Source organism: Muntiacus reevesi, chromosome 5, assembly GCF_963930625.1.
Source record: "Muntiacus reevesi chromosome 5, mMunRee1.1, whole genome shotgun sequence".
In the NCBI taxonomy this organism is placed as follows: Eukaryota; Metazoa; Chordata; class Mammalia; order Artiodactyla; family Cervidae; genus Muntiacus; species Muntiacus reevesi.
This window is the reverse complement of record NC_089253.1, coordinates 80,305,529-80,317,920: the sequence shown is the minus strand read 5'-3', so window position 1 is coordinate 80,317,920 and position 12,392 is coordinate 80,305,529. Positions and strand designations below refer to the sequence as shown.

General features: G+C 35.6%; 1 protein-coding gene across 4 annotated transcripts in view; it reads left to right on the top strand.

The window, feature by feature from the left end:
* The window catches only part of SDCCAG8 (SHH signaling and ciliogenesis regulator SDCCAG8), a 248,408-nt gene that overhangs the window by 148,978 nt on the left and 87,038 nt on the right, over window positions 1-12,392 (top strand). The gene's annotated exons all lie outside the window — the stretch shown is intronic.

The window sequence follows — 12,392 nt, the reverse complement described above, 5'->3', positions numbered from 1 at the left end:
GTGCCATGATGTTTGCAGTGGTGTGCCCATTGGTCTGAGATAAGACCTTGCAACGTCTTTCCCATCTGAGGAAGAACTGAAAACTTTTGTTCAAAAAGAAAAATTGAATTGAATGGCATCACAGTTGGGGGTGGGGTGAGTATTGGGCAGAGCTGGAGAAAGGAAGACTTGTCCCTCTCAGAATGGTTGTGTGAGTTTTCAATCCCAGTTTGCACAGAACTTTAATTTTTGCAGTTTGTATGGTTCTGCTCTCCTCATGTGTATAGTGTGGCACGTGGAACAATCACTTTATATATTTTACATAGCAAAGAGTTTACCGTATCAAGGCTGTAGTTAAAATTAGAAAAGACTTTTTGATGATTTCTACTACATGTTGTTCACTAATGCAAACCAAAACCAACCGTAAGATCCATGCCCTTGTGCTTAATAATTTCTTATAACCTGATTTAAGCCATGTTTGATTCAGAGCCACTTGCCTTGCTTTTTTCCCCTATGTAACTGTAGATTGAACATCAAAATGTAAGCATGATTCAAAACGTAAAACCTTAAAACAAAAATCAAAGTAAGTCATTCTGAAAGAAATGAAAGAGAAAACTGACCTGGTAAATTTCATAACTTACTAAGGAGCCCGTGATTTTTTAAATATAGAAGTGGGACATTCATGTTAAAACTATTACTTTAACAAAGAAATCCAGATCGCCTACATCTGTTTTTGAGCTAGTATATTTCTTTCTTTGCAGAAGGTTTGTAGCTTGGCTCAATTTATTCATTTTGAAGGGGGAGGGGGAAACATTACCAGGATTTGAAATAGGTGGTATAACATAGCCATATGCTATTTATGCAGCAGTTTCTGCAATAAATCTAATTTGGTGCTGTCAAAAAATTAGACTTATTTGATATAGCAGCACATTAGTAAATGATTGTGGCAGATTTAAAGTTGTCATTTAGTCTCTTCTTACTTAACAGAATCTTGCAAATCCGTTTCTCCCCCTTAATCAACTCTATGAACATGTCTCAGTTCTTTGTCCTGCAGTCCTGCAAATATTTCCACATCTGAAAGAAGGTCTTGCCTTAAGGTAATTGAGGAAGGGGGTGGCAGAATGGATATCCTCCGGTGTTGAAAGACTTCGTGAATATAAAGGCAGAGAAATCAATAAACCAGAGAAAAATAATAGTATTTTAATCATTTTCAATTCTTAGAAAAACAGAACTATGTCTCCTTCAGTATGTAGATTAATTAAGGTCAGTTTTTCATTAAGGAGTTTAAATAGTTTACCTTCCATCCCATGTCCATATGCTGCTTTAGGAAAACTGACGTTAAGGAACGTGAACGACATCAGCTCCTGGTCTTTACCTGGCAGCGCCCTTAGAAACGGCTTTCCTGTTCTCTAGTGCAACCCGGCAGCATTGCCTCAAAGCCTCTTTATTTTTTCTGTGAAATTTGTGTTTCAGGTGTTGGTAGCAAACTATCTGAAACTTTTTCCTAAGTGTTTTCTATTTAGAAGATAAAATAAGCATGTTATGTATTAGGCATATTAACATTGACAGTAGTCTTTGAATTTCTTAAAGTAGCCCATTTGTAAAAGTAATCATAGTATTATTTCCCTGTTTTTTTCTTACGTGTTTATGGAGGGGAATAGTGAATGTGTGTGTGTGTATGCACATTCATACATCTGTGTGTGACTAAAAGTGATGTTAAACTGAGTGGTTTTATTTGTTTATGTTCTTATACAAATTTTCCAAAACAGCCCTACTAGTGTGTTTTTCAAATGCAATTTGCTAAAAATGAAGAGTTTCTTCACGGTAATTTAAGCAACCTCTATTAAACTAACATTTTGCTAATACTTATTTCTATCATATAGCAAATCAGATCACAGAAGTGATTAAATTACCAATATTCTTTCCATGTTATTCAGAAGCAGGGACCCAGGTACCAAACCTACCATAAAGCACAGATTACACTAAAGGGAAAAAGTAGCCAAAATAATGTTAACAAATTTGCTGGGTATATTAGATACTATTTTTGAAATTTTTTCCACGTGAAAAGGAATTATTTAGAAATTATGTTTTAGGAAGATGAAAGAGAAAGCACCTCTAAGAAATCATATTTTGTGTTCAAAATCCATATGTTAAATTATTTTATATATATTATATAAGAGTGATTTATGGGATATAGAGTATTTGAGATATTAGTAATAAAATTGAAATTAGAGCTAAAAAAGAATGGCTATGCACTTGGATTTTAAACCATCATTTTTGGTTTTCATTTTTACTTTTATATTTGGTATTAAAATAATTTTCTTAAAACATATAAAAACTGCTCTGATAAAGTCTTTTTAAAGTAAATTACATTTAATCAGTCAGAACCTTAAGATTCAAATTTTTAATTACGTGTTTTAGAATGTTTTTAAATTGAAAACCTGCTTTCAATTATATAGCAGTGAAAAGAATTTAATTTTTATCATTTCTAAAAATAATTTAGTGAATTTTATAGGTTTGATTAATTTTACCTCATAAAAGCACACATAATAAGATTAAATCTTGGAATAATTCTCCCAAATTGTAAAAGCAACATTATGAACAAAGTGTCATTTAGCATTATATTTGTAAAAATGCTGTGGTTAAAATATATTTTCTCCTAAAAAGTGATCTCTCTTTTTCTTTTAAGAAATTTGAGTCAAGTCATTGATTTGTCTTTTGCTAAAGAATATGGTTGTCTAAAATACTGGTGAATTATTCAACATAAAGTGATTTCATGTTCAATTTATGAAGGTAGGATAAGTCTTTGATAGCTGTAGATGACACAGAATAAATTTAATTGAGAGTATCATTTTCATCTAATCACCTAATTTCCATGAGTTTATTTCTTTCACAAAACTGGCCTATTGATACAACTTACATTCTTTAGATAGATGATATGTTTGGCAACATGTATTTGAGTATTATTTAAGCAGAGTTGTTTATTTCTTACATGATGGAATTTAAAATATCCATGAGTTGATTTGTATATCATAGGTTAAAGTTTTCAAAGCAGTAATGGAGCTGTGTGTTAATATATAGCTTATAATTGAAATGGTACATATTTGTACATTTTAAGCATTTCAGTGTAAAATTTCTTAATTGGAATAAGAAATTCCCTTGGCTAATTCATTAGTGAAAATATTTATTCCTCAAGTTAATGCTATATAGTATGAAGAAATTTTTACATAGTGTAAACTTGTTTATGATATTTTGATTTCACGTTAAAACTTTTATTTTGCTTCTTATACATATAGTTCATACTCGATATAATAAGAAGTGCAGACACACATGAAGGAGATACATATCAGCTGTCTGGTTTTACAAATGATCATTAAAACACTATGTCTTACTACTTTGACTCCAAATTATTGTCTTCCCGAACCCAAAAGTAATTTTCACAAGTATATTACACAACAGAACTTCATCTTCTGCTGGTTAGCAGTAGAGGATTTAAATCCATGCCGACAGTTCATTTGACAATGACCTTGAGGGGCTTTGCTTCTTGAAGAAGAAAGCAGAAGCTTGCGGTAAACAAAGTTCACTTCTGACAGATGGATTGAATGACAGAAAGGTTGCGAGTGCCAGAATAGCCCTGGCAGAGGAGGAAATGTTCAGTGGAATCCAACAGGAGAGGAGGTGTGAACAGGTGCAGGGTTGCTGACGGAAGGGGAACCAGATGGAAGGAGCCAGAGCCAGTTTATTTAAAGGAAAAGGCAGAAAACATTGCAAGGCTGTGCGATCAGTGGCTAAAAGTGTTCATAGAGGAAGGTAAAAATTCACAAAGCAAAACTGCACAGTGGGGTAGCTAACACTTAGCATAATGGTAGTAATTTGTGAGTTTAGTTTGGAAGTTGCAATTGAAATACATTCATCTTGGCTCTTGACACCATCAAGTATAGATATCTGAAAGTTGTTTATTTTTTTTAAGTTTCTAAGCTTTTTTTATCCATCCATTAATTTAATTTCTTCCAGCCAGAAGCTCCGTTATGATAATACTAAAATTGTGTCGTCAGCTAGGAAAAGAAAAAAAAATTTTAAGTGAAGATTAACATTCCATTCAAATTTATCTTGTGATGCCTCAGTTTTGTTCACATATGGGAAGCGAATGCACGCACTGTTGGGTGGCATCTGTAATATCTAAGAAATTTGCAATGTTAAAATAGATGCCGATGGTTGCTTTTGTTGTTGTAAGTCTCTGTTCATTTTGTGAAGTCCAGTTTGATTGTTTCAGTCGGAATAATGCTCTCTGAAATATATGTTTGCCTGCCACAATCTGCAGGTTAATTTCTGTTGCTGAGATTGTCCTGATTTTCATTGACTTTCAGTGACCTGCCTTCAGGCAGACACCTGCAAACTAAGTATCATTTATAATCGAAACAGTTTACAGTGGGGCTAAGAGACTTTTAAACAATTTTTCTTAGACCTATGAAAACGAAACCTTCTCTCTGCAAACTAAAGACATCTTGCTGATCATGTCTGGTCACATCATGCCTTCCATTTATGTGGGCCCATGTCTTCCACTCTTGTCCTTGAAAAGTTCTTATGTTACATTATTGATAAAAAGATGCCAATAGAAGAGCAGCCGTGAGAAAGCAATCACCAGGAAAAACAGTGAAAATGCACAATTATTTGGGGATCTTAAAGATCTAATAATTTACCCACAAAAGTTTCTGCATTCTTCTCATAAAGATTAAATACTCAGAGTAAATTCAGTGAGCACTGTGTTCACATTCCCTATCTCAGAGCAGCCTGGATCAAATAGATTACATCTGATTAGGTCAGAGTATTTTGGGACACTGATTTTAGAGAAAATGTCTATGATCTATGACATGCTTTTGTCAGTGAAGACAACTGAAATTTGATTAGCAGTTATAGAAGATGTTTACTTATGTTTATATTGTCTGTAGAGATCAACACTTTCGGTCACTTTTGAGACTGGATGAGGCTATATACAACTATCCATTTGAAGGGAAAATAGTGATTTCTTCTAATAAAAGGTAATTGATAACCTGTGTGATTTTTTAAAACCAACTCTAAAATGTACTTCTTTCTTCCAACTCATCAAGAAGTTTTCATCCAATAGATATTCTTATTAATCTAAAATTTTACATAAAATTGATTAGAAGCTACTTGCTTTCGTTGTAATATCCTGATTTTGCCAACTCTTCTATCATAGTGACTAAATACCTTTTGATAGTAATGTTACTAGCATGGTGCTGCTGTGTAAAATAATACCATAAAACTCACTTGAATTATGGAATTCAAATTGAAAAATAGTGAACAAAAACTGCAACAATTAGTGTCATCATTTGATATTCATACTGCAAATCAATTTGCAAGCTCTTTATAGGTAGAACTAATAACGTTCCAGAAATATGTGAACTTAGTTGTACCCAGCATAGTGTTTTACATCATAGGGGTCTTGAAATTTTTTTTTTTTGAGTGAAGGGTAAGGGGTTGTTTGCTGTTAAAGAGTCATTCATTCAACATTTATTCATTTTTAAACACTTGTTTATTTGGCTGCACTGGGTCTTAGTTACAGCACATGGGATCCTCAGTTGTGGCATGTGAACTCTTAATGGAGGTACGTGAGCTCTAGTTCCCTGCCCAGGGATCAAACTCGGACCCCCTGCACTGGGAGAGCAGAGTCTTAGATACTGGACCAACAGGGAAGGCCCTCATTGAAAATTTATTGAGTGCATATTCTATTACAGCTATAGAGGGAACATTTAAGCTCTGTAAAATTTTTAAATGAAGACAACATGATTCTTCTTTACAGATATCCTACAACCTAGTGGACAAGGTTTTTGTAACTACATACTATGTGTGTGTGTGTGTGTGTATGTGTGTGTGTGTGTAAAAGCTAGAAAACAGCATACTTAGATTTTTGAACTGTCCTGAACTCAAGATCATCTTAAATGAATGAATTAATGAAACTACCCATGTAGGCCAATGCTCATTATGTGAAACCTGAGATGCACAGAAGTTCAGTGACATGTCCAAGGTCAGCAGTCATTTAGTGGAAGCTAGAAGTAGAATCTCCATTTCTTCGCTTCTAATCATGTTTTTCCCTGGCTTCCACATGCTATTCTTTTGTATTAATTGATAATATAGCTTGTCTGAATAAACACATTAAAATCTTTCTGTAGAAATCTCAGATCACCTGTGGCTGAAAGGGAAAAGAATTTTCTTTTGGGGCTCAGGCATATGATTATTGGTTCTTGAAACAAAAAAGCAGAGTTTTAGCTTACAAACAAAAATTACAGCTTCTTGGAACACTCCTCCTAGGAGTGATGGTAAAGATAGCTCCCTGGACACCCTGCTCAGATGAGCACATTACTCACATTAACTCAATCTCCATGCGACCCTTCCAGGTTGATTCTGCCATGAGTCCCATTTTACAGATAAGAAAGCTGAGGTGTCTGCAGGTTAATACCTTGACCAAGGTCACAGCACCACCAAGTGGTGGAATTGGGATTCAAGCTTAGGCAGTTAGGCTCCAGAATAAGGCTTTATCCATTATGCTATTTGCCTCTGATGGTAATGGGTGGTGTGAAAATATTCCTTTTGGAAAGTTGAATTAAATAGGATTCCTGACAGTAGGGCTTCTCAGAGCTTTTAATATGCTAACACATAGTATGAGAAACTTTGCTTTTAAATCTCCACATATCTCCCAGAAAACAGGTTTTGGAAAATACACAAAATAATCTAAATCACTTTGTAGCAGGACATCTGAGAATTATCACGTGAAAATTATTTTCTTATCTCATCTGCACCTCTGGAACTTCACTCTCTGTCCCCACCTACCACTCTCGTTCATGAAGAAAGCAGGGAGGTGGGTAACTTTCATGTCAGGTGTAATCAGTGCTCTGAAATGGAAGTGAGAGAGGGGAGACATCTTTGACCATCACTTGAACAGTTAGCTGTGCCAGAGTCACATTACAGCAAGTCCTTCCATACTTGCTCTTCCAACTTTGCCTTTATATATGTCAACAGTTCTAGAAAATAAAATAAATTTGACAATTAAATAATTTGATGCCAATCAGCTAACTGAGTTGATGTACCTTTCAAAGCTTGACTCTTAGAATAAGATTTCATAGAGTAAAACATGATGGGTACTTTTGGGTATAAATTATTTTGAGCAATTTTCTGCTAGGAATTATTGGCATGTATTTAAAGTCTTGGACCCTAAATCAAACTCTGCGATAGATTTCATTCTCCCTCAGTTCTTGGCATACTGATATTCCTCCTTTCTGTGTGTATCCTTCCCCATATTCAGAAGAAAGGCAGCAAACTCATGGGCAGTATGCTTTAAAAGTTGAGAAGTTTAGCACTCATAATGTGTTAACATTTCTATAAATAAACTTGAAAGTGCCTAGAATTCATAAATATTTCAAGTGAGATTTTCTATAAATAATGATCTTGTAATGATATTGATGATTGGAATTATGATTCTCATGAGGGCTTGCATGTCATCCTGGCATTCCCACTCACTCTCCTTTCTGGGTTCTCAAATGGTATTTCTTCCAACAAATAAGCCCCACCAGTGTCGGTAGAGATTTGAAACCATTCAGTGACTTATTTGTATTTCACAAAATGGAGATAATGTTTTGCAATAAGTAAAAACTACAAGGCAATGGATAAACTCACCAGGCACTTAGGATAGTTTATTACATGGGTTGATAGATTGACTGACTGACTAATACTCTTGATAGACTTTGAAACTGTTAGTTTCTTACTATAAACAAGTAAAGATTGAATGAGATGAGGATGATTGCCGAAGATTCAGTAAAAAAAAATCTGTGGGAGAGCTGATCTTAGAGAATCTGCTATTTCCCATTTAACAATTATACAAAAGCTATTAAATGATTAAGATTTTCCAATTATACACACATTAACTTATTAGAAGCCTGTAATCCATGTATATAACTGGACATTTTTCTATAATTTGCCAGCTTGGCTGTATGGAATAATTTTTAATATGCTTCATAATTTAATTTTAAATATGAATATGTATTTTGGGAGTTGCTTCAAACCAAATCTGATTTACAGAAAAAAATTTAGAAAGCTTATATTGCTTACATTTGTATAATATGGTGACTACTTCAGCTTTAGCTCTTAGTTTTCTATCAGAGTTGTTCTTTGTTTCTCCTTTCAAGCAATGATGACTGGATGACACAAATCAATTTATCAAGATAAGAAAATGTTATTTTAATAATTTTTGCTTTTTATAAAAATTATGAAATTTTATATCTTCATGATATGCTTAAAGTTAGTATGTGGTAGCATGGTTGGTTTGATTTATGGAACATCAAAATTAAAAATGATGCTTTGCTTTAGGGAAGGAGGAAAGGAGTTTTGCTCAAATCAGCACACTTCAGTAGAAATAAGGGAGCCACAAAATGCAAACCACATATTTAAACTTTTCAAATAGTCATATTTTAAAAGAATCAGGGAAAGTTAATTGTAATAACACAGTTTACTTAACCCAGTGTACAAAATAGTATCAACATGTAACCAATATAAACTAATTAGATATATCTTACTCTTCTTTATCCCTAATTCTTCACAGAGGTCCAGACTTCCAGCAGGTCTCTCTTCAAACTAGCCACAATTCAAGCGCTCAGTAGCCGCATGTGGCCAGTGGCCGTCGTCCGAGCCACGGTAGCCCTTGACCTTTGTTCCTCAGTTTTCCTGGCTTTCCCACAATGCCCACTGTAGATGCAGCCGTGAACCCTAGAGTCTGTTGCTACAACAATTGTAATCATTCTGTAAAGTGAGAAAATCATGTCAGCTTTTCAAAAAAGAACAATGGAAACCAGTAGCCAGGACTAACTCTGGTTAATATTTTTCTGAAGAACTGTCACTTTGAGGGGAGGAGGAAGATAGGGAAGGTAGCTGAACAACAGCTGCACCAGAAGCATGTTACAATAATTTCTTCCATATCTTACAGTCCCCTCTTCACCTTTACATGTGAAGAGCTGTGGAAAGTAAACTTGACAAATAATTTGATACCAGCCCATTATGTGAATTTAGGCACCTTTCAAATGGTGATCTGGGCTGGACATTGCTGGTCATTTTATGTAGACTACCTCACATATTCTGATACCATCATTTTATTAAATGATGAAAGGAGCCTTAGGCTGAAACTCCACTCTGGTGTCACACAACTAGTGCATGGTAGAGCCAGGGTTCAAATCTAGACACTATATGTCCAAAGTCCAAGCTCATATCCACTGTACCACCTCCCTCTGTGGGTTTTATCAATAAATTGAGGAAATTTTTTATTTTTTCCCCAATGTTTTTTGTCTTTGAGGTAATCGTATTGATTGTTACACTGAGGTGTCATCTTTTAGGAAATTATAATGATAATAGGGTTTCCCTGGTGGTTCAGATGGTAAAGAATCTGCCTGCCAATGCAGGAGAGCTGGGTTCAGTCCCTGGGTTGGGAAGATCCCGTGGAGAAGGGAATGGCAATCCACTCCAGTATTCTTGCCTGGAGAATCTCATGGACAGAGGAGCTTGGCGGGCTACAGTCCATGGGGTCACAAAGAGTCAGATAATAATAATGGCACTACTTGATATTTTTTAACATTTAATAATGTGTCAGTGCTATACTAAATATATTTTACATACAATATCCTTCCTAGTCTTATAAAGAGAGGTGCTGTCACTAACCCCATTACACATTCAAGAAAACTGGCTGATAGCGTAAGTAACTCACTTAGAGTACATGGCTAGTAAGTGAAGGTACTGAGACTCTGATGCCAAGTTTGGCTGACACCAAAGTCTGCTCCCCCATCCCTACTTCCTTGCTTAAAAAGAATAATAGCCAACCCAGCCCTGCTGGCAGTGAAATTTATGTACTAAGGGGTAAAGGTCAAAAGTGAAACATTGTCTTTAGATGTATTTTAGGATTTTAGTTGCTTATGTTCCTTTTCTCAGGGTACAAATTCTGCTGGTTTTGGTAGGCTCAAGACAGGCTGCCTCCTAGAAATGAATCTGAATATAGATTTAAAATAAAGGTAAAAGCAGGTTTTCAGAAATAGAAAAGGCAGTTCTGCTACTATAGGAATGATGAATATGATGGCTTAGAAATGGCTTGAGGAAGAGGAAAACCCAAGAAACACTTTATGTTACTGAAGCAGAGGAAACTGTTAAGGATGTAGATAAGAACAGTTTTAAGCAAGTGTTATGAACCAAATAGAAATAACGTTACATCACAAAATCACTGAAAAGAAAAATGTTTTGATGAGGAAAACGACCTAATTACTATGACAAGAACAATGATTTTCTTATTGAGAAGAGTGAAAATTATACTGGAGTAAGAATCTGAAAACTTGGCCTTGGGTCAGTTTCTTTCTTCTCTAAGTGCAGTATTTTTCAGCTCCAGAACTTTGTGCAACAATGGAGAGGTTTTAGAGCTCTCAGTCAAACTTTAAAAATGAACTGCGTTTTTGTTACCAAGCCAAGGTCAGTCAGTAGCTCACAATCCTTATTTCTGTGTACATACTGGGTGTTTGACCAAAGGCCACCATATTAGAAAAATGAAAATCCTGCTGTTTTTATTACAAAACTCCCCCACTTCCTCAAGCGTAGATTTCTGGTAAATTCAGCCATTTGACACATAGCCATAAACTGAGATATAAATTTAAAAGTACTTCTGAGAAGCAAGTAACTATCACAAAGCCCTCGTAGTTTTCTGTGTAGGATCAGTGGAACTATCTTAAGCATCAGTTTTATATGTTAAAAAAATTTTGAAACATAACAAAATGAAAAGCATGGCAGCATTCATAGCAAACCAACCAATAAAAAAAATTATAAGAAGCAGATCAGTGCTTCTGTATACTTTCTGTTTCCTTAGAATAGCATCTGAGACCTTCCATGCAACAATTGACTCTCTGCTATTTCCAATCACTATGTTAGACACCTGAAGATTCAGCACCAAACAATGGTTCCTAGGAGCTTCCGAGCAGAGGGAATGTTGCAGCAAACAGGCATGAACCTTGATTATGAAGAGTTTGTTATATTTGGTGTAGTTTGCTTAAGGAAGCAGAGATGTAATATATTTTAGACATATTTCTATTGCAATGGTCAGAATTCTGTGGGTCTAATACCTGGAAAGTTCTCTCTTGTGTAACACTCCCAATATTCCAGATAAATGAAGTATTATTCTATTAGGCTTGAGAAATGACTTTATGAAATATATTTAATATTTGTGACTCTTGCTATTATATTTCTGAATAAATTTAATAGACAACAGAGTAACCGACATGTTCCCCATTTAAAAATGGTTCCTGAAAATTAATTCAAAAACATTTTCATAATAGAATAGAAACTACTTTCCGTCAGTTGTTCTACAATTTGACAGTGATGCATATCCATTGACAGGTTACAGAAATGCAATTATAAAATATATTGATCCTTCTGATATCTAATTTGAAGTTACTCATCAGAAGGGTTAATTATTGGGAATATGTAGATAAACTGATACTTTTTGGAGAGGAAAGGCAAGAGTGGACCATTGCAATCAGTTTACACAGAAAAACCAGAGATGGAAATGTGACCATTTTAACAATATGAAAATGCAAAGGGAAAGTCATGGTCTAAATTCTTCCATGCAATAGTGTATTTGTCCTTATTCTTTAGTTTTTAGAACTGGGCCCCTGGTATTGTAAAACAGCATAGGAGCGCCTGATATTTTCCCAGGAACTTTGATCAGTGCAAGCACTTAATGCATTTGAGACCTCTGCTGCTGCTGCTAAGTCACTCCAGTCGTGTCCGACTCTGTGCGACCCCGTAGACGGCAGCCCACCAGGCTCCGCTGTCCTCTGTGCTGTTCAAAAAATATCAAGGCTGAAAACCCCACAGTGTGCATTTGAGGGCTGTTCAGCCCCGTATCTACCTATGATATCTACTATCTCTAAGAAACCATTACAGGAATTGCTCTTGCTATTGCTGTAGTAATAAGTGCCCTCCCTGCTTCTAATGTTGTCCCTTCCCCATCTGTTCCCCACACTGCCGCCAGAGTGATCTTTCTAAAGCTTGAGTGTGATCACAACACTCCCCTGCTTAAAACCCTACATTGGCTCCCTATTTCCCTGAGGATGGAGTCCTTAAAAATAGCTTCATGTTCTGGCTCCTGCCTACATCTCCAGTCTCATCTTCCTTCAGTCTCCCCTCCACCAACTGCTCGCTTCTACCCCACAGCCCATATATTCCACCCTCCACTTGTGCCAGAACTGTTTGCAGTTTTCCAGAGGCACCTGATCCTCTCTCTCGTCCCTGGGCCTTTGCACCAGTTGTCCACTTCACATGTAACAAGATCCCTGTCTTTCTTTATATGGCTAATTGTTACTCATTTTAAGCCT